At 48.5% G+C, this 22,002-nt stretch overlaps 1 pseudogene; it reads right to left on the bottom strand.

Moving 5' to 3' along the window:
- Window positions 1-17,662: 17,662 nt before the first annotated feature.
- Window positions 17,663-22,002, bottom strand: part of LOC149329140 (uncharacterized) — a 37,674-nt pseudogene continuing 33,334 nt past the window's right edge.

Below are 22,002 nucleotides of genomic sequence, written 5' to 3'. Positions count from 1 at the left end.
AGTGCAACATTTACTTTAATGGCTCAATGGGTGGGGAGCTCGGCTGCTTATTCCATAGTTGCGCGTTCAATCCTGGCCTCGAGGGCCGCACTTGGATGGCCGCGAAATTACAAAATGCGCGTGCTCTGTCGCATGTTGAAAACCCCACCTGGTTTCCGTTAATCTGGATCCCTCCACTACACCGTCTATCCTATAAAGCCACAATGTCTACTCGACACGTTAAACCCGAGATATTACTACTAGTATTGCCAAAAGAAGGATGTTCGTGCAACTTTTTTTTTTAGAATCCGCATATTCTTGTTTCCACACGACGGAAATAAGCAACGAAAGGCTTGGCAGCGGTGGACATATCAGAAAAAAAGTAAATACCGATTAGCTGAAATGCATGCGCTCGCTTGCATGCGATAGTGATTACGCCCAGAAGGATGCTACTGCGATGAACTATAACTGCGAGAAATTATTTCGTTTTGCCGATTCGCTGAAATTGTTCTGCCTATAAAAAAAAAATTGATGTCAGTCGCCAGCGGGCGGTTTCATCAGCTGTTCTCTGACTGCTCGATCATGAATTCTCTGTCGGGCGGCTTATATCTACTGCTCGCTGTCATACTTCTGGTTCTTGGTGTCTGGCACTACAGGCTTATGATTTTTGGCGTTTTTTCGTAGAACGCTTGGGCGACAGAATACGTTGAGCCTTCACAACGATCCGCCTCGGCTATATCGGGTACAGGTGTGTGATAGGGGCTCGGGAGATGGATGAAAGTTGGAGGTTTATTTTTACCATTGTGTGCCCGGATGCGCACCCACCGGAGTGTGCATTAAGGGTGGACGCTGTACGCACGCACGCACCACCCTCCCACCCACACACACACATACGCCCACACATAAAGAGCGAGGTTATTTTTGGGAAAGGAGGCTATACTGCTAACGCAGTAAAAAGAACAACTAAAAGAGTATGCATACTCTAACCCCTAACTCCGAGTGGGATTCGTTGCAGTGGCGGCGCGACAGAAAAGCTCCGTTTAGAGATGCCTTAGGCTACTCGGCCATTTTCGAGGCTTCTTCTTGTGGTTACTGCATGGAATATTGGAACCTCTTTGACCCTCCTCGTGCTTTACTTGACCGCGTCGAATTCAGTTATCTCGCCATAAGGCCTCACGCCACCATAGTTCCCTTTCTCCGCCCGCAAATGAAAATTCCAGACGCTGTACACGTCAAGAAGGGGAACCAGTCAGGAGGTTGAACTTGCGCCGCATATTCCTCCTGAGTTAAAGTACACTGTTGTCTGAACAGTAACCTCATTGAACGCGGCGGTTCCGTGTGTTCATCCATCATGCGGGTTTTCCACACGCTAAACGGTCCTATGAACACGAAGAGTTCGCACGGAATTCCGGATTCTTTCATAGCAGACATAAATGTTATAATGAGATGCATGATGTCAATGGGTTTTTCAAGAAACTGCTTAAGTATGTCCCAAAAGAGCGAAGCATCACGACAAAAATATCATTTTATTGCTTAATGGTTTCTCTTTGCTCGCACAGGCAGAAAATCACTGACCACGGCACAAACGTCCCCTTGGCGCGAAGGTATACGTCCTAACGCGTAAGGTTCATGCCTGAAGCGTGAAAAAGGTTTTTGTGGCTGATTGAAACTGCAGTTGAGTCCACTTATAACGAACCTGACGATCACGCGGGTTCCATTCGCTATATCTCATGTTCGTTGCAAGTGGATTTTTGCGGAACATGATCGCGGCCGCGGCGGCCGAATTTCGATGGAGGCGAAATTCTAGAGGCCCGTGCACTGTGCGATGTCAGTGCACGTTAAAGAACTCCAGGTAGTCGAAATTTCTGGAGCTCTTCACTACGACGCCCCTCATAGCCTGAGTCGCTTTGGGACGTTAAACCCAAATAAACCAATAAACCAATCTTAGTACCACAGCCAAAAATACTAAGGCCGCTGAAAGTGGCGTTTATTTCTTATAAAACTGCGTTACGCGCGCCTACTTGTGCAAATCAGAGCCTGCCGCGGCTCTTTCCAGGCTGTTTAGGGCGGTCATTTAATCCTCGTCGAGGCCCTTGCTGCCAACTATCGAATTGAGGGGTATAACTAATCATGGATGAAGTGTGCATGGCAACTGGTGCAGGTCGGCCACATAAATGAGCTTTCTGGCAGTAGGGAGAGTTCGCACTTGGTGTTCAACGTCTCCGTCAGAGCAGGTGGTTCTGCGATTTTGGGGTCCGCAGGAGCGTAGTTATCCGAGGAAACATCTGGCCAGCTATGGATTAACGAAGCGTTGCCAGAAATCTACATGCGTCTGGTCACGTGCGTTTTCTAGCTGCTTCTGTCGTTCCTGGGCTGATGCAGCGACGAAAGTAGCGCTGCGCTTGTGGCGCAGAGTGCATCATTTGCACAGTCCGCTGTATGACGATGCCTGCACGTGGTAGCCGCGCAAAACCGTCTGGGTAGGCTATTTATACCACGTGACTAGCATAGCCAGCAAGGATTTCAAAATTCTCAAATCTCTGCGGTTAGTTCATCCACGGCCGTGGTCAGTAGATTAGCCTTCGACGATGCCCCTGTCTCGCGCGCACCGCGCTTCTTCCATTTGGAATGTTTTGGCCAGCCGGCGAACACTTAGGCAATGATTGCCCTCGTAGGCCATCGACGCGGGCTTGGCCGGCGGTTACTTACGGTTTCAATACGGTTAGCATATCGTTACCGTGTTTACTTTACCGTTTACAGTGCTACCAGACGCCGGAGTTTCCGGTTAGCGCTGCGCACGGCAGTGCCGCCTTTTAATTGCACTGCTGGGTCGACGCGTTCTTTCCGGGGTGGTGTCGTGAAGGTTGAGAGGCGCTCTTTCATCTGCGTGCTTAGTGGAAGCACGACCTCTTCAACTTCGAGGGTAGTTTACCGCGACTCCTCGTTCGCTATAGCCGAGTGGTGCGGCCAGACTTGTTCGTTGTATCTGCGACAAATTGGCCGCTATGCATATTTTGACGGTAGCACTGCACCCGCTCGTAATAAACGAGCGTTCGTTGTATCTGCGGCCGTTAAAGTGGGCTCGACTGTACATCCGCGGAATTCGCTTTAATACACTGGTATCAAGAAAGTCCAGGTAGTGCTGCAGATGTATGAGTAGAGGAAGTAATGACCGATCGCAACATTTGTCATCTGCCTTGTGGAGAGGCCGTACAGGTGCCCCGAGAAAAATCGAGAAGTGAGAAAACCGAATGAATCAGCACGAAGTTTTCACGCGAAAATATCCAGAAAATACAGCCGAGCACTTAGTACCCTATTAAGCACAGCTGCCAGAAAGTCGCTGTTTGTATTTCTCCAAATAAATGCCTGAAACAAGTTGTTGGACAATTTGAATATGTTTTAGGCGCAAAAAACAGACGAGACACATAGGAAGGTAACAGGACGAAGCGCCTTCATCATGTTACCTTGCTATGTGTCTCGTCTGGTTTTTTGCGCCTAAAACCTATTGAAATATGAACCAAAACCAACTAGCCGCAGCTGGCTGCAACCCACACTTAGAAGCGAAGCTTAACATCTTAACCACATATCAGTGACATAAGCAGCAACACCACGCTTAAGGCTTTCGCCTCACCGCACTATAGGTCAACAAAGTGCCCCCCCCCAAAAAAAAAAAAATTCACCCATCGGCGATGTTCCAACAAATGCTCATTGCTTCCTCCCCTTAGATAGGACAAGTGCCGTGTTTAATCACCCTGAACGAATTGTTGGGAGCTGGTGGAGGCCTTTATGACTAGGAAGGAAGTGTTTTTTCACCATCTATCAGTTTGGCAGAGAAGGAGTTAGGCTTTCTTGGCAACTCTGTGCGGTCCAGGAGATAGGGGAGTGCCGTTTACTATGGAAGATAGCCGAATTTCATTGAAAAAGATGCCATTATTTGACTATGATGTGCATGCGCAATATGATTTTTAGGTTTTAATCTTTGTTCTTCTCTTTTTTGGGTTGTTCACTGTGTCCTCCGCCTTTATACACTTTTCCCAGAATAAAATAACAAGTTGTTAGTCAGTGCTCGTATCGTCTCCCGTCTTCCTTTTGTCCTGTTCTTGTGCTGCTTAAGCATGAACCCTTAAAAACTAACCCAGATTTTCGTTCTCAAAACAAAATTTTTGCTTTTTTATTTTGTACATCGATGAGCCAGAAAAAAGTAAACAGCATAGCAAGGTTGATTGCAACCCAACTACATTCTAATTTTTTTTTTGTCCTGAACCCGTTTGAACCCGTTTGAACCGGTTCGATACCGTCCGAACCGGTTCGAACCGGAACGAAATGTCCTTGTGGAGCCGAACCCGGAACTGAACCCGAAAGGCGTGAACCCGAACCCAAACCGAACCCGAAAAAATTCCGGTTCGACACCCTGGCAGTAACTCTAGCTGGCGCTGGGATTGGCGCCGGCGGAAAACTAAAGCCCCTAAAAAAACTGTAGAAGCGACAAGACGCCCTCCCTGTTCTCTCCTCCTCCCTCGCGCTCGTGGGCGAACGACTTTTGTTTTCTTTTTGATTTCATGTGACTGTGGTGGCGACCTCTAGCCCGCTCTGAAGGAACTAAGGCCCCTTTTCAATTGGTTGCGCTGGATTCCCGTACTTGCCCAGTTCTCCTCTATGTCTCCGCATTAACCGTGCGTTACGCTGCATGAATACATCGGTCACTTAGGAGAAACATTTGCATGCTTCACTGAATCGTCTAAAGGCAAAAATGAGCCCGCATAGATAGATTGTTTTGGTAGAGCCGCACGCGCACCGTGTCCGGGTGCGCCGGGCTTTTATGCGGCGTGCCAAGTTTGATATCGAGGGTGGGGCGTGCACTGAACGTGACCGTGAATCACGAGGCCGTACAATGAATTTGCGGTGATCTGTTTTGTTGAAGAGGAGTATGCAAACAGAACGACCGTCCCCGCCGGAACGCTGGACGTGCTACAACGGATGCACAGGTTTGACATCCGAAAAGACACCTGCAAGTGAAGGCATTCTAAATGCCCGTAGTTCATCCGATCTTCTAGTGGCTTTTGGTTTTGGTCTGCTGCAGTGTATCGTGGACCAGGTAAGACGCTAGAGGGAGTGCTCGAAATACGGTACGAAGGCCACGCTATGTGTGTACTTATCTGTGCCTCCCCTGTTCTCTCGCGTGCATGAATTGCAACGATATAGACTCCCGCATAAAAATTTTCTTTGGAATAGTTACTTAGTAAGGAAAAAACCTACCTCGCAAATATCCTTGTCCTGCCAGCAATGGGATGATAAATTTCTACGTAAATGTTTCATCGGCATCAGTCATTTAGTGAGAAGCAAAACCTACCTCGCTTTTACATCTGTCCGATAATCTTCCACATTCGTATAGTCGCTAATAGAGAACTGCACGGGCCTTAATTATTCACGCGTCCCGAGCCCGTGAACCTTTTTCGTTACGCGCCCCAACCCGGCCCGATTTTTTCGATATAGGCCCGAACCCGGCCCGGCCCGCGAGGTAGACATGCCCGGCTCAGGCTCGGAAACAGCCCGAGTACTAAATGCACATCGGCAAAGCCAAAGCCTTTTGTTATACTGATCTAATTTAAAAAAAAAAAGCGGCTACAAAACTTTAAAAAATGGAGATAATGGCAGCATCACTGTTGGCAACGTTAACCAAAAAGACCGTTTTACCATTAATAAAAGAGGTTATCACAGATTTTCTCACAATCGTAGCCTCCTCTAGGCGTCAAGAGGAAGCGAGAACGCGGAAGTGATGTGACAGGAAACGCGCGACCCACTTGCGATGGGCACTATCTCGCATACCCACAGCTACTGGTCATATTTCGAGAGTAAACGCAAGCCAGCGCGCGCTAGCTGGTGTTTCCACCAGCGATGCCTACAGTGCCTTAACGATGCATATCGGTGCGATAATTCTGTTTTTGTCTTTGTCTGGAAGAATCTAACGCGTGCGCTTCACCATGTCAGAGCGCAGTTTCATCTACGCATGTATGTCTAACTGCGGCATGCGCTCATATTTAAGGAACGTCACTCTACAGTTAGACATGTACCTTGCGTCACTTACACGTTTGCGTGCATGCAATCACGATGCGCTCAACGCAAGCGCCTTCACATCGAGCTTACTGCAGCCGTACGCTCGATCGCGAACAAACCACTGCGCCGCGTGGCTTGAAAAAAAAAAAGTAAAACTCAGCAGCTATTGAAAGCCCCTCACTTAACTCGCAAAGTCTGGTCGATGGCGTTGCGTTAAAATTCGGACGGCCAATTCTGTGTAACCAAACCTTCCTCCGGCCCGCGTCGGTTTTCGATGATGGATCGCGAAGAACCGCTTTCCACCGTCGTGACGGTTCCTCCACCCGAAGGCGCAGCAGCCCGTCACGCTGCACAGATAGACGGCTTGAAGTTGGGTGACTGACACACGTTCCGAGCAAAACAAAAGCCGCTGTTCATCACAGCAAGCAAAAGCGCAGTATCCGCAACGACGCCTGCCCAACCTACGGTGCGCGGTTGGAGCGGACAATATGGCGTCTGCGGCCGCGAAAAGCGCGGGTTTAAAGGACTTTTGCGCGTGAAACCATCGACCAATGGGAAGAGGCGATGGGCGCAGGAGATGGAAAGGCGGCGCTCTGCAAAGGTTGTCATTACCTTAAAAATTTCCAGGGGCTTTAGGCAGCATGCCCAGCGGCGGTGGGCGGGCACTCAAGTAACGGTAACATGGTACACGGTACGTAGGTATCTGTTAATAGACGCCTTTAGCATACCGTGTAGTGTGTTACCGTCGCCATTGCCGGAGCACCGGGATCCCGCCCACTGCCAGTGAGCACGCGCTGATTGGTCCTGATGCTGAAGGCGTGCACGCAGCTGCAAGGCACCTGGCGCCCTCTAGCGTTATCGAGGGGATCTGCGCATGCGCAGTGGCGGTGGGCGAGCTGCCAATATTCTGGTAATTGCATGCTAAAGGCGTCTAACTACTAGCGGTCCACGCGATGCGTGCAATGGTAGGAAGCATGCCATGAGACGGCGTCAGGCATCTCGCCGAGTGCTAGGCGCTTTCGACTGGGGGGTTTTTAAAACTATCAGTCCGGACAATTCACTTCGAACTGCCAAAATTTTACATAATTTCCACCTGATTTTACACTGATGTGCAGAAAAGCACACTTTATTCACTCTTATTTTTCTTATTTTTTTAATACATTATTTCATTTCCCTAGAAACACGGTATGATGAGCGAAATCTCGTACTGTGGTCAGAGCAATTCTCTAGAGCAACCGAAAGCCGCGATGTAGCAAAAACAATGTGAAATTTTTAGCAGGTACTCGGTTCCGGAGACGCATAGACCAAGTTGCCTTGACAGTCGCGTTGTGCCACGGATATCTCTGCTGCCTGATACAAGCGAGGCAGAAAAGCGTGACGACCGCTAGAGTGGCAATGAAAGTTTTAACGACTAAATTAGGTGGCATGTAACAGCAAGAACGATTGAAAACGAATACTGCACGAGACAACTTGCTCTAATAAATTTTCGTGCCCAGCCGTTAGATTACTCGCAGTGTTTACATCCCAAAGGGTATACCGACGTTTGTGCATGGACCACATGGGAATCTAAGTCACAAAGCAGACTCGCTTATCCCCCAAACTCTCAAAGCTTCCTTACCTCAGTAAGGAAGCCTTCACTGCAGTGAGGCGCCCTCATGTCAATCTGAAAGCTTCCTTACTTAGGAGCCCTGAGTAAGGTCGTCCTTGGTGCCTCCTCACAGTTGAGGCAGCTGCCAGCTGCCTTCATGCGTCCTTACGTCGCTCCTGGCCCTGGAGGAGCGCTTCACCTCACTGCTGCCACAAGTGACTCCGCACACTCACGCAGGCGGCGAGACGCGAGCCCGGCGTGAGCGCAGTTGAGCAGGCGGAGCGGAAGAAAATGGCAGCGTGGACTGATCGCTACGCAGGCGACTACACGCAATTTTTTAACCGTGCTTGTGAATACGCATTCTATGAATTGTACCTGTATCCTCGAACAGCTAGGTCGCTTCGCGACGCGGTGAGTCCAGTGGAAGTGCACTCTAAGGAAGAATTTGCGTTCAGATTCCGCACTGGTGCGGCTCTATCACAATTGGGCATTCGGCGGCGAGAGCGAGCAAAGTCCGCCGCCGCCGAAATGTTGCTTCGTTCACACCCCCTGGCCACCACGTCGCCGCTCGTGGCGTGAGAGATATGGCTGGCAAATAGCATAAATCTACGCTAAACGCAGGTATTCTGCGGGACGTTAGAACGTTTCTCAAATTTCCACTTTTAATTCAGCTTATGCAAACAGCGACGCAATGACATGACGATTGACGTTGATCTGGCTATTCCATTTGCATCTGGTAGACGAGTTTTCCGCCTAGCTGAGCCTAGTGGCGCCATCTGATTGTTAGGACGGAAACCATTTCTGTCAACAAACCGATGGTCTTAAGCCTAAAAGCGGCTGATTCGCCAATCTAAATAAAAAAATAAGGCAAATTTATCACTCATACTTTCCTTAGAGGCGAGATGAGAGGAATCAAAAGACCGATGGCCCATTTATGGCCAGCGAACGCACTGAAAAACGCAGCAACAACGACGAATTCAGTCCGAATCGAGGCGCCCAGCTTCGAAGGGCGCCGCCATATTTGTTGTCGCCGCTGGAATGCAACTTCCTACTCGGCGTCCTATTGGCCGATGTGCAGGAACCCTCAAACCCAGACACGCGGCATGCGTTCCTTACTTGAGGAGAGGCGAGGAGAGCTTTCAGAGTAAGCTGGCTTCCTCCATCGAACCTTCGGGGAAAGGCGGCCTCACGTAAGGTTAGGAAGACTTCTAAGGAAAGGAAGCTTTCAGAATTTGGGCCTATGTGTTGTAGTTCTACGATAACGAAGCGCTTTTAATCTCCAGAAATAGCTAACGTCGCTATTTGTATTTACCGCACGCGGAAGCTGCCCGTGCGGATATTACAGGGTCCACTCCGGTGCTAGACAGGTTATATGCTTATCTGAATAAATAATTTAGCGAATAATGGTAACGGCCTCAAGGAATTTGTTTTCCCCTGCAGAGCGCGCGAAATAAATCTCAGAGCAACGATCAACGAATGCATGGCGTTCAACTTGCCGCCCAATTACGTCTTCGCAGCTGTCGTGGCGTACCGCGGATAAAACTTCCTGTGATGCCGGGCAAGTTTTTATTTTCCAATTTTCCATGACTACCCGGCTGTAGTCGTATCAATCCGTAGGCTAAACTTTCGCAGATTCCGGTCAAATCTCGTGGTTGGATTGAGGATAAGGAGCTCCGAACACCCCCCACCAGTAGAAATAGAACTAAGTTCCTGAAGTGAGCACATCTGAGTGGCAGAAAGCTTGCTTAAAGTCCGATAGTACAAGAAACGTACTCGAACAGTCAGTGCGTCACCGCTAATCGCATCCCTGAATAGCGAGACGTTCGCCTTTCGTTATGAGAAGGCGTCGTCATGTCGTCCGCTTACGCGAAACTTCCAGCCCTTATTGCATCTAAAAACACCAAACACCAGACGCGTAAAACCTGAACAGTTCGCCCTCGTCACTCACCTCTTTACTTAGCAGCTCTTCAACGGGAAAGTCCGTCCAGTTCACGCCTTTTTCCGGGCACAGGAGGCCATCCAGGGGACACACGGGCTCGACGCCCTCCGTGCACTGCTCGTAACAGGATATGCAAAGGACGTGCTCGCAGGCAAGGACTGCCGCCTTTGACCGCACCAGTCCGCAAGCACTGCACACTCTGACTCGTAGAGGCGACTTCACGAAGCGCAGAGGCCTCAAGTCGAGCTCGGAGGTGAAACCGACCAGTGTGTAGGACACTTTTCCATGAGGCATCCCGTCCTGCTGTCGTCCTAGTGCTGAAGACGATGGAAATGCTGTGCCCATCCGAGAATGCTTGTCCCGCTATCTCTGTCTCTCCCTCTCTCTCCATCGATTTTGTTTTTTGCCCGTCGTCAGGCTCCGATCGATGTGAATAGCCACCGCGTATACACCTGTCCCAGTTCCTTGCCACGTTGTGAATCATCAACACTTTCAAGTCACTCTTCAGAATGCTACCCCGCAGGCATGCGCATATCTGCCGCTGAGCAGAAATAATAATTCGTTGATCACCGAAATTTTGACCATAACGGGAAAGCGGGAGAGGATTCCCGGGGCTTTGTTAAGGTCTTCGTCCTTGTTTCATTTTTGTTTTGCAGGTACGTGTTTCTTCAACAAAGATTGCGTGGTGACGAGAGCGAGAAATAAGACGTCACTGCAGTTCCGTGACACCGTCATGTTGTGGGATAACCGCGTACCCCATTTCCTCCGCCAGCCAGCGGCGAGCATGCGAACGCCACATGACGAACCGCGCGAGCCACCCGGGAACGGAGGACGGCGCAGCTGCTTGTGCTCCCGTTCCTGGAGGCCACCGCGGGGTAGCCGCTCACGTAAGGGGAAAGCGTGAAACTCTGCGCAGTGGAGAGCGAACGACAGCCACCCCGAGCTGTAATCGGCAGGCAATGACAGCAAATTGCCCGGGCCGGGGCCGTGGTCGACGCAGGGCCAAGCCCAAGCATAAGATGGCGCAGTTGGCCGCATACTTTGTGTGACTTTTGGAACACTTCCTTCGTGTAACTTATGTGTGCGCATGAGACCCCCGGAACTGCTTGCACTAACGTAGGGGGCCCTAGAAGCGTGTTTCTTAGAGCAACGGCTGATGTAATGTTCGGACCTTCGCCAATAAACCCAAGGTTTGTACATACCGAGAACGGCATGTGCAACAATTTTGCCAGGCCTGGAAACTGTATGCACAGAAGGTGATGAGCTGACCATGCGGAATCCCATTCCATGCTATAACGTGGTCCATCATCATCATCATCAGCCGGACTACGCCCACTGCAGGGCAAAAGCCTCTCCCATGTCTCTCCAATTAACCCTGTCCTTCGCCAGTTGTGGCTACCGTATTCCCGCAAATTTCTTAATCTCATCCGCCGACCTAACTTTCTGCCGCCCCCTGCTTCGCTTGCCTTCTCCAGCAATCGACTCCGTTACCCTTAAGGACCAGCGGTTATCTTGCCTTCGCATTACATGCCCTGCCCAAGCCCATTTCTTCCTCTTGATTTCAACTAGGATGTCATTAACCCGCGTTTGTTCTCTCATCCACTCCGCCGCTTCCGATCTCTTAACGTAACACCTATCATATGTTACGTGGTTAGCCTTACAAAAATAGCACAATTTATTTCTCATTACACTTCTAGGAACTGCGTATTCCTCAGCCCTTTCTTGAACCCTAGGTCAAAAAGAATTGCTACTTAGGCTTTTTCTCAGCGCACTGAAATGTAATTAGTAAAGAAATCTGTCTAATATTTGCAATCTTTTCCAAAGTAAGCTAGCAGAGGACAGCAGTACACTAAGCGAACTCATCTGAAAGCAGCATGGATTGCTTTTAAATGCCAGGATATTTTATGTTGCATTATTTTTGGTATTTAATGCCAAGAAGTTACACGTGGGCTATGACAAGAATCGTAGTGGATGACTGTTGGTTAATTTCGATGAACGAGGTCTTTGATGCGCGCTGATATCACGCAGCATTGGTGATTAAAAAACCCGAGGTGGTCACAATTAATCCACAGGCCTCCGCTACGTTGTGCTTCATAGACAAATGAATTCACGGGGCCACTTCCTACACTGGTCATTAGGGAGAGATATTACCGCAGTGCCCTTCAGTATCTGGAAGAGTGAGAGTGAACGCAATTGGTGAAAATGGTTAGTGGCTGGTCCGGCAGATGTTAGTTCACCCCGAAGAACTTGAAAGGCATTGATGGAGATCTAAAATGGTGCTGCAAATGCAACTGAATCGTTTTGACTCGCATATAGAAGCATTTAAAATTGGCTTTCTAGGTCGTGATGGAGCCTATGTATTTTTCGTTCAACTGTTTACATCGCTTGCAGAGCAAGCAGCTAAACTGTTACATACTTTTGGCTAGTAGCGTGAGCAATAGCTCCTTCTAACTCCTGCAGGTAGCAGGACTTGGAAGGTGCTAGGTGCTGAAATTTGGAGAAGACCGAAAGGTGACACTATACTGAATCTTGTAACGTACTTGCAGCAGTATTTTTCTTAGCAGCCATCACAGAACGTGTCTCAGCGACACCCTTCCGTGTGTAACCCATGAGAAATGTTAGGCTGGTTATTCAACGCTCGCAAAAAGCAAATAGGAATTTTGTTATTAATTTTATTTTATTCTACCTCAATGCCGCAGCAAAATACATGTCGAACCTATGTCAGGCCTATATGCTGGTACAGCTACGACGACCAGGCCGGCATGCCTGGTCATTAAGATATGCTCCACCGCAATGCATGAGAGAGCAACTGGAAGCATGAACGATCTGGTTCCGGGCGAACACTATTTATGGAAGACACTGTGACTCTAAGCAAGAGCCGAGCCCGCAGCTTTGTGTTCTCGCGAAAGTTCGCGTACATGGAGTTTGAACCACTGCGGGTTCGTGGTTAGCGTGAGCCGAACCATGGAGACGATGGCCGAGTGGAGCGCACTCTCAACTTTAATGAGAAAACGGCTCACAGCAAGGAAAATATTGTTACGCTTTCTTTCTAAAGTGGTCCACGACCTTCTGCGCTCCTGCTCTACCCGCCACAAGTTCACGACGGCCTACCATCCTCAGACCAACGGCCTTACTGAGCGTCTTAATCGCACCCTGACGGACATGCTGTCTATGTATGTCTCAGACCACCATCGAGACTGGGACGTCAGTTTACCTTTCGTGACGTTCGCCTACAATTCCACGCACCACGATACCACCGGCTACTCTCCCTTCTACCTGCTCTTTGGCCGCGACCCGTTGCTACCCTTCGACAGCCTCCTGCCTCACGACCCTTGTACCAGCAGTTACGCTTGTGACGCCATTGCCCGAGCTGACGCCGCCCGCCAAATCGCTCGAGATCGCCTCGACGCTTCACAAGTCGCTCAAAAACGACGGTACGACCTTCATCACCGTGACGCCCATTACCCTCCCGACTCCCTCGTACTCCTCTGGCTCCCTGCGCGTCGTGTGGGCCTGTGTGAGAAGTTCCTGCCTCGTTACGTGGGTCCTTACCGCGTCTTGCGGCAACTGAGCGATGTCACCTACGAGATCGCGCCCCTGCAACCCCACACTCCTCGTGCGGCCTCCTCCACACAGCTCGTACACGTCGCCCGTCTTAAGCCCTACCATCCAAACCCACCATCTTAGGACACCCAGGGACTGTGCTTCCTTCCGCCCGGCGGAGGAGGGGGGGGTAGTGTTACGGTGCATAGTTGCTAGGAGAAGACGACGTTGTTTTGGGACGTTCGGCAGTGAACAACGACGAGGACGTGGCAGTTTGTGCTGGAGGGATTTAGCTCGGTGTGCCTTCTGACTGTGGCCTGTGCCGTCTGCCGCTGAGCTAACCCCCCGTAATAATATCAACGTTCGTGGAGCCGGCTTTGACACATGGCAGAAAATCCCACATATGCGTCATGTTAGCATGGAATTACGCTGGAGTAATATTTTGCGTTTTTGCGCTGCAATCGAACGCCCGAAGACGTGGTGTTTGTCGTGCGCGTAGCAGCACAAGCAGTTCGCTCGGCTCCGCGAAGCTTTTGGTAGCTTAACGCCACATTCGCGACTTTTGAGGAAATGGAATTGCAGAAGGTGGCCATTTGCCCAGACAACGCAAGGACATCCTGAGTATGACCTCAGAATGTATGAGCTGAGTATGACCTCCTGAGTATAAACTCAGGATGTCCACGTCGGAATGTTCAGACATCTTCAGGCTTTCTAAACTGGTCCTGAAGCAGTCCAGCTGGGATCCATTTTTCCATCCGTGTCGCATGCTCAGATCGTTTTGAGGATTTAGGTTGGGGACATTTTCAGTGCTACTTCTGAATTTGTATCAAGAGCTTTTTTTTTTCGTAGGAGTGCTGTAGTCAAAGCTAATATGAAAGAAGCTAACCAGAATAAGCAAAAAAGGCGCAGCACGGGTTTACTGTGCCCAGTGCCACAGAGAGCTATAGCTCTCTTTTCCCTAAATCTAAAGCTGAATGGTCCAAAAATGTAAACAGTGTAACCTCATGCAAGCATCGAAAAATATTTCAAGATAACTCCTCAAGGCGCCTAATTTTCACAGGCACATAATATGTCTGTGTACACACTTTTTAATGAACCTACAGTTCTTAATAATGAGATCCTCAGTGCATGAGGTAAAGTTGGTTTGATCTCAGTCCCACGATGTTGTTCTGCGATAGGACGATTGTAGGATATTCAAGGAATTTTCATCCTCCAGAAGCCCAGCAAAGTACAATCTGAGGACATCCTCATGACGATAATCTAAACCGTGGAACCTTATGGAAAGCATGCAAAATTATTGCAGGATATCTCCTCAAGGCACATAATTTTGGGGTCGCAATGGTCTACTTGATTATATGCATGTACAAGCGCGATGGAAAGAAACACGAGAAGAGCGGAGCCTAGGCGCTCTGCTGTTCGCGTTTCTTTTAAACACGCTTATACTTCAGTGGTAACAAAAAGATGCCAGATTTGTTTGTGATGCATTCTAGGACGACTCTAACGTCTTTTTCTTACCAGCCAAGTAAACACACCGTCAAAAGAAATTCGAACAGCGGTGCACATAGGCACCGTGCTGTTTGCGCTTATTTGCATCGTGATTGTACAGACGTTTTAATGAACATAGAGATTTTAATTAAAGAGATCCATGGAGCGAGAGATGAAGCTAGTTTGATCTCAGCTCAGTCCCACAATATTCTCCTGCGATAGGACGATTGTAGGACATTCGAGGAATTTTCATCCTCCAGTTGTCCAGCAAAGTACAATCTGGGACACGCTCAAGACGATAAGGCATCGATGCCCTTCAAAGGTGCTCAGAATTGCCTCTTCAGAATAAGGACGTTCTGAGCATTTGAGGACATCCTCAGGACAATTAGTGCTGCCTGGGTTATATCTCTGGCTCTCGCTCAATAGATGTGGCGACGACGAAGTTATGTCGTGCACTCGATAGCGAGACCAAATCTTGTGCTCATCTGAGAATATCAAAGGGCTGCCACATGACCTGGAATTTTTTTCCCCAAGGGCCTTCAAGGTGCACTGAAGAGGAATCTGAACTCGTACTTTTTTACCGCTGGAACTCCATCTACACGTTCCGAGTGTTCTTGGAAACTTTGAATTATGGCCCTGTGCGGCCGATTTCCCTCATTTAAATCCGATTAAATGTCCCATCTCCCACCTTTCTTTTAAGGAGTTTACCAACGCATGGGGTGCCTTTCAGGCAGTCGCGTGGCAACTTTGCTTTCGGAATTATTTTGTTTCTTTTAGGTTTCCGTGAATAAATAGGTCTAGTCAGAGACTACCTAGTTGAATATTAGGCCCACCGAAGTGAAAATACGCGTGCACTCTTTGCCTTCGCCGATCACTACGTATCACTCCGCCGATGGCAGGGCAACAAGCCGCCACGGGACTGGATGAAAGGTTGGTCGACTCCTCCCACCATTTGCGGGGAATTAAAAATAAAAGAAGGGTTGAGCTCCATGTTAATCGGCTTTAAATTAGGGAACTTGGCCGCACAGGGCAATAATTCGAGGCTTCCAAGAACGCTTGGAACATGTAGACCGAGTTGCAGCGCTAAACATTCCTTTTCAGTGCACCTTTAAAGCTAGTTTCTTTAAACGGTACATGATGATGCTAGATTTTTATTGGTGCAAGTGCATCTAAGGCGAAAGAGCGCCAGACTCGAGGTTTTTGGCCAGCTCAGGCTAAAATATGGCACATGTTAAAATCAACTCCAGGTGTATAGGGCCTACGAACAGTTAGCATGTTCATGATTATGGTGTGTCATGAGGATGTATAATTGAGGTGGAATGGCCTAAAGTGGTGAATAGCACCTAAAAGTTGTAGTAAGAGCAGTTATACATAAAAGACGGTAGCCTAAACCTCGGTCCTTGCTTGGGCAAAAAGAGCGACGCATCTAGCAGCTCAGCCTTCTCAGCATTGAGAAGACTATTTGTCTAAAGCGTTTGAAAGCCCTATCCAATAAAACGTGCGGTCATCACCTGAAAATAAAGAAGGGTGCAATGGTTTTTAGAATGTGGACAGTTCTGGGAAGTGTCGTCTTTCTGTCTCCAATCTCGGGCACGTGATTGATATGTGCACAACTGAGATGTGGGGTCCACATCTCGCCCACTGTGGTGCCGGTGTAGCGTTTAAAAGACGTGAATGTGTGATGTATGTATATCCTATCCTCAGTCTGCAGATAGCAACTTCTTTGAATCAATTTTGTTCATCTCTGGCATATCTTCCAATCCTTGGTTTTATCGTGTGTGGTTTGTTTTCTATTTTTCCCAATCCTGCAGGCATTCTTTGCGGAGTGCACTCCTAATATGAGGCCTGAGTATGGTGTGGAAGTTGGTTTACATGAATAAGACTCAGTTTGGCAGCTGACGCAGCAAGGCTATCTGCTTCCTCATTTCCTTCTATGCCACAGTGACCTAGTACCCAGCATAATGTAATATTGAGGTTCAGTGTGCATGCAGCCATAAGGCATTTCAAGAGGGAATTGATAACAGGGTTTTTACAGGGTCTCCGGGAGGACAGGGCCATAACCGCACTTAAAGGATCTGAATAAATAACAGACGTTGGGATGTTCTTTTGTAGGATGGATCTGACAGCCAACAGGATACCATTAAGCAAACAAGGGAAGGGGATGAGGGGCTCGTTATAAATATGAAAGAAGCCAACAGCCACAGAAACCAAGGGGCACAGGGGATTTTTTTTAAATTAATTTATTTATTTTGTGGTGTTGATCAATTTAGAATATTACTGAACATGTCATCGCTTAAAGCTAATTGATTACAAAAGCAGAAGAAAAAACAACCACTGCCGCCGGTGGGATCCGAACCCACGACCTCCGAATTACGCGTCAGGATACCATGACATTCTGGATTAAATATTCTTGTGTGTCTATTCATTGTTCTCGTTTCGGAAGATTGACAGCTGTAAACTGCACTTGCAAATGAAGATGTCTTGGAGGCATCAGTGTAAAACTCCGTGCACCAATACTTTGCTTGTTGGGGCATGAAGTGCTGTTTTATGCCTATTGGCAACCCATGGTTGCCAGCCTCACGAAAAAAAAGTATCAGTCAACTGGAACTTTAGACGGTTCAATTAAGAGCCACAGATTTTATGGAAAAGATCGGAGGAGGCCCGTCGAGTGCAAACTATGGTTCGCTTGGCATGGAATTTCCCCTTTGAAACCTGCCACGCTTAGGTTTGCAGGTGTAAAATTCAATGTGTTTGAAGGTGGTTGATGATTTAAACTCGATTACGTTATTTATGTTAAGATCAAAAACTCATGAAGCAATTAAGGTTCCATAGCTAATGAGTACATTCCATGGTAGAAGGCAGGGATATATGTGCGGCAAAACAAGGCTATAACGGCCTTTGCTGCAATATGCAAGTGCATCAAAATAACTGCGCCTTTTATAACGAAAGAAAATTCTGCCTTACAAAAAATGCTACTTGATCACTCAGAGTCCGAGTTTTATGATTCACTGCAAAACACAAAAACAGTTTTATTTCACACTCAATCTGCTCACAACAAAAGTGATGCGCAGAGGTCAGTCGATATAAACAACAGTCAAGATCCACTTTAAATTTCTTGAGGTGAAGTTTCTTCCACAAACACCACTGGCCTTCAGACATTTGCACGAAATCAACTCCAGTGTTATCCTAAGCTCGTCTTGATGCACATAGCCGTCACGTGCAAGGTCACACAGATTAAACGACCCTTCGGTATGATAAAAAGGCTCGTTCGATGAACCTATGGGCCTTCGTATATATGCGCATAAAGGAGAGGGTTTAAATTCGGGCTGCCGTTTTGTCCATTCCTTCGGGTGCACCACACTAACCCTAAATCTGTGTTGAAATGGCCATTGAACTACGTCGTCCATGCTGCCCTTGTGTAGCTGCAGCCCCAAATAAAGCAACAGAGCCTGGTTGTTTTACTGAGCACAACCGCAGGAGACACGCGGTAGCCACACAGGTATAATAGGCGGCAGATCCTAGCGCCAGCGCTGTATCGTGGAGCAGTTGAATGTTTCTGATAAAAAAAATTGCACTGTGATGCTGTTTTCAGTCTGACGAATGAGTCTGTTCAATTGGCCCAATGCCCTTCTGTTCGCATTTTTCGCTATCCTTAGCTTCATTGATGGCTGCAGCAAGCCGTGAATAGCAGTCGTGCCTCTGTGCCGTTGCTTTTTCAAATTCACCTTTTATTTCTTCTCCTAATGATCTTATTCTCCTCGAGAGAGTGTCGGCTACCTCACTTCTAGCGATCAAGGATCTTTCTATTTGCTCTGGTGCGGTTATTTGGAGAAAGCTTCCGTTTATAGTGCCGTGGCCTTCTCGGGCTCCCTCAGAGGGTTCCTGCTTTATAGCTTTACTGACAGCGTTTACATTTTGCGAGATCTTGTTCAGTTGGTCGGCTCGTGCATTGCCATCGCTAAGCAATTGCTCCAGAAGTGCCCTCATTTCGGCTGTGTGCTGATCTAGGGCTCTGCTCAGAGCTGTCAAAAGTGATTCGTCATGTTGCCCAGTCTGCCCACCGTGTTCTGAAGGAGGACGAATTGTGTGATCTGAACAGCCAGATCTGAGGTGCTCGCACACCTTGCGGCAAAGAACAGACGCCGAACACTTTGGGCAGTGAACAGAGTGGTGTCCACAGTCGTGCTGGAAGTGTTCAGCGATGTCTGAAGCAGCCATTACAGCAGTGCAACCGTTCTCTTCATTCCAGCATCTGACCTGCATTCAAAGCGGTAAATGTTAGTTATTGAAATTACTAAAGGTGCAAGCGAGAAGAATAATGAAACATCAAGATGGGATGGCCTTGTCACCCCCGGTATATGGCTTCGATTATTCAAATTAAAATATAAACAAAAACGTCTCTTCCACGCTTGTATAGGCAACGGGCAGTCGTCAGGAGCCGCCACGATCGCTGAACAACCAGCGCCATCTAGCGGGCAGGCGGGGAACATATCGCAGGATTGCTCCGTCGTAGCAGACGGCATGGCAGCCTTGCGCGAGGCTGGTAGAATGGCGGTGGAAAGCGTGCCGAGGCGGCATTTCGCGATTTGGACGATTTGAATTCCTTTTTCCGAGGAGCGAACTTGAAAAAGGGCAAGCTTTTGCTTGAAGCCGGTCACGTGCACAACGTGAAAGAGCTCGTGCTTTCAAGCGGCTCCGAAATAAGGGGGAAATGCATGGCGCAGACCCCTGCTACACGGGCGTTTCGAATGCCTTCCAACCGAATGGCATTCGACTCGACTGTCGAACGCTGCTACACGAAGTTTTTCAACGGCATTCGGTTCAGATGACATTCGAGTCTACGGAGCTCCGCGGAGACATTCCAGATTTTTGCCTTCTAAACGCGAACACAGCCCGAAGCGACCAATAGCCGTCGCTGCCGCCGTCGCTTCGCCCCGCCCACAGCCGCGCGACTGCTTTCGGCTCTGTGGCTGTTCATTTCGATACCCGCTACTCGCTTTTTTTCTGCTGTTTGTTTAGCAAATAGTTCATGTTCCGTCTAAGTGAGTGCTTGCAGAAAATAGTACACCAACGAACATTTACCGCGTGTGCATGAAATTTCCCCAGGAGTGCGCCGATGAGGACGACTGTACTCATGCTGCTGTTTACATCGCTGCGTATGAACAGCTTGTACTGGTTTGCAAGACATAAAACGAAATATGCGCTTTAGTTCTATTAAATAATGTCCTCTCTTCTGTACCGGTTGTACCCGTGCCTGTTTACGCAGTGCGACAATCTGTGGGAAGCGCCGACACGATCGTTCGCCTGAGAAACACTTGCAGCCGGGTTGTTGACATCGCGTAGGACCGGCGCTTCTCGCTAACTTTCCCGGCTTCCTCCGACATGTCCCGTACTTTATTTTAAACTACTTTATCCAGAAGCATGTTTGGTGACCGTTCGCGTTAACTGAAATGGCTTAACTTGATACCCACAAGCTAGCGACGGCGACGACTGCTGCTGGCCGTAAAGCACTGCTCGGCAGCCCGAGTCACACCGCCGCTTCCCGTTCATCGTATGCGCGTCCTGCGATGTAAGCAATAGTTGATTTCATGTCACTCTTGTCAAAACTACACTCGTTGACCATTTGCATTCGCTAAAACTTGTGAATTCGTTCTTCACAATCACCGATCCAACCCTGCGGGCTCGCCAGTCGTCGCTGAAGGGAACGGAGTCGTCGTCGACTGAAATTAATTTGGCAAGTGGTTGTCGCTAGTGATTGTCCATGTGTGCACATGTGAAATATAGGCGCTCGTTTCGCTTATTTCCAATCCGCAATATGTATAAGCGCGCATGTATTCGCACCGTCACCTCATCAGCGCGTTTTCGCTCAGCCGCCGAACTCCCGAGGGCATGAAAGCTGACCGTCCGCTGATCGGACTCGTCGGTGTCGTTTAGCCAAAAAAATTGTGCCACTACAATAATATAATAATAAACTAGATAGTTCACTATAATCACATGCTGCTGTTCACCGTGATAGTGCCGTTGTCGGACTAGCGTGACCGTAGTCGTCGTTGTACATTGAAAACGAGCTAAGAATTTCGAATGCGTTTGGGAAGTGCCGTGTAGCACCGCGGGAGTCCGTCGAGTTCGAATGCCATTCCAAGTCTCGACTGCCATTCGACTCAGATGTCATTCGAAAGTACCCGTGTAGAACAGGTAAAATCAACGCGCCGCCGAAGAGCGTGGAGATCGAGGTAAGCTACGTCTGTTCATCGCTTGTATTTTTCTGGCTCGCATCTCTGATTGTTATTTCAGATTGACAACAGCAGGAGAATCATTCGTATTTGACCCCGGCATTCTTCGCAAAAAGAGTACGCAGCCCAGCCGCGGCGATCAGATGGCATGCGGAGCTGACTGCCAATGCGTGCGACGGCGAGCGTATCCTGTCTCCGCTGCGCTGCTCGCCGCGAGAGGCGCCTCCGTCGGCGCCGGAGTTACGTTCGCCCGTTGCCTATAGGGCAGGAGGAAGATGCCGAACTGAAAATGACTCAAGTTATATAAAAATGACTCAAGACAGGCGCAAAAAATTAATAAAATGTGTGCTCACAATCAGAATCTTGACTGGAAGAGAAGGAATCATAAGTGGAATTTTAGCACATTTCCTCTGCAACGCTAAAATTGATCGCCCCTAATTTTCATCCTAAAGAGTTACCGTAAGGGCACGACGCGGTTCCATAATCTCTTCAGCAGCCTGAGGTCCTCTTTGCAGATCACTCCACTGATATGAAAACTTCTTTATTACATTATTTTCTCCTCTATCTCATCTTATTTTTTTTAACACACAAGGCGTCCTTTCAGCCAAGTGGAACAAACCTTCCTCACCGGTCCCAGTGGTTGAGGAGTAGCAGTTCGAGTCACGGACTCGCATCTCGATCATTTTTTCGTTCTTCCAGGCACTACGTAATGGTGGTGGGATTGCATCACCACAAAGTAGACCCATGAGGAAATGTTAGCAACGTCATCACTGCTTCACTGCGTCATTGTTGTCTGTGGTTTGAATTACCCGCATGAGGTTGTGCTTGGTTTTGACGTCATGACCCTCTCGACCAATCCCGATTTTCTCGACACGAAGTTGCCGATGGCCGGTTCTCCGCTGAATAGGGCCCTTAATGCTTTCAAGTTAAAATTTGCACTAAAAAGGCAGTTCTGAAGTGCGAACGCTTCAGAGACTGCATTTTTCAGGCTTGTGTTCAGGTTTTATGCTTTGCATTGGCAAGGAGTCCGATCGACGAGCCTTCAAATTTGGCATATTGCGCAACCATGGAGCTACTGCTCTACTGATAGTCGGGTTCAGCCGACTGAGTGCTAAATATTAGACAGCTTTAGCATGGCGTGTAGTGGGAGCCCGCACGCATGAAATGCGCTTCCGCAAGTC

Source organism: Amblyomma mixtum, chromosome 9 (assembly GCF_055824585.1).
Source record: "Amblyomma mixtum isolate Tamu chromosome 9, ASM5582458v1, whole genome shotgun sequence".
In the NCBI taxonomy this organism is placed as follows: domain Eukaryota; kingdom Metazoa; phylum Arthropoda; class Arachnida; order Ixodida; family Ixodidae; genus Amblyomma; species Amblyomma mixtum.
This window is presented reverse-complemented; position numbering and strand designations above follow the sequence as displayed.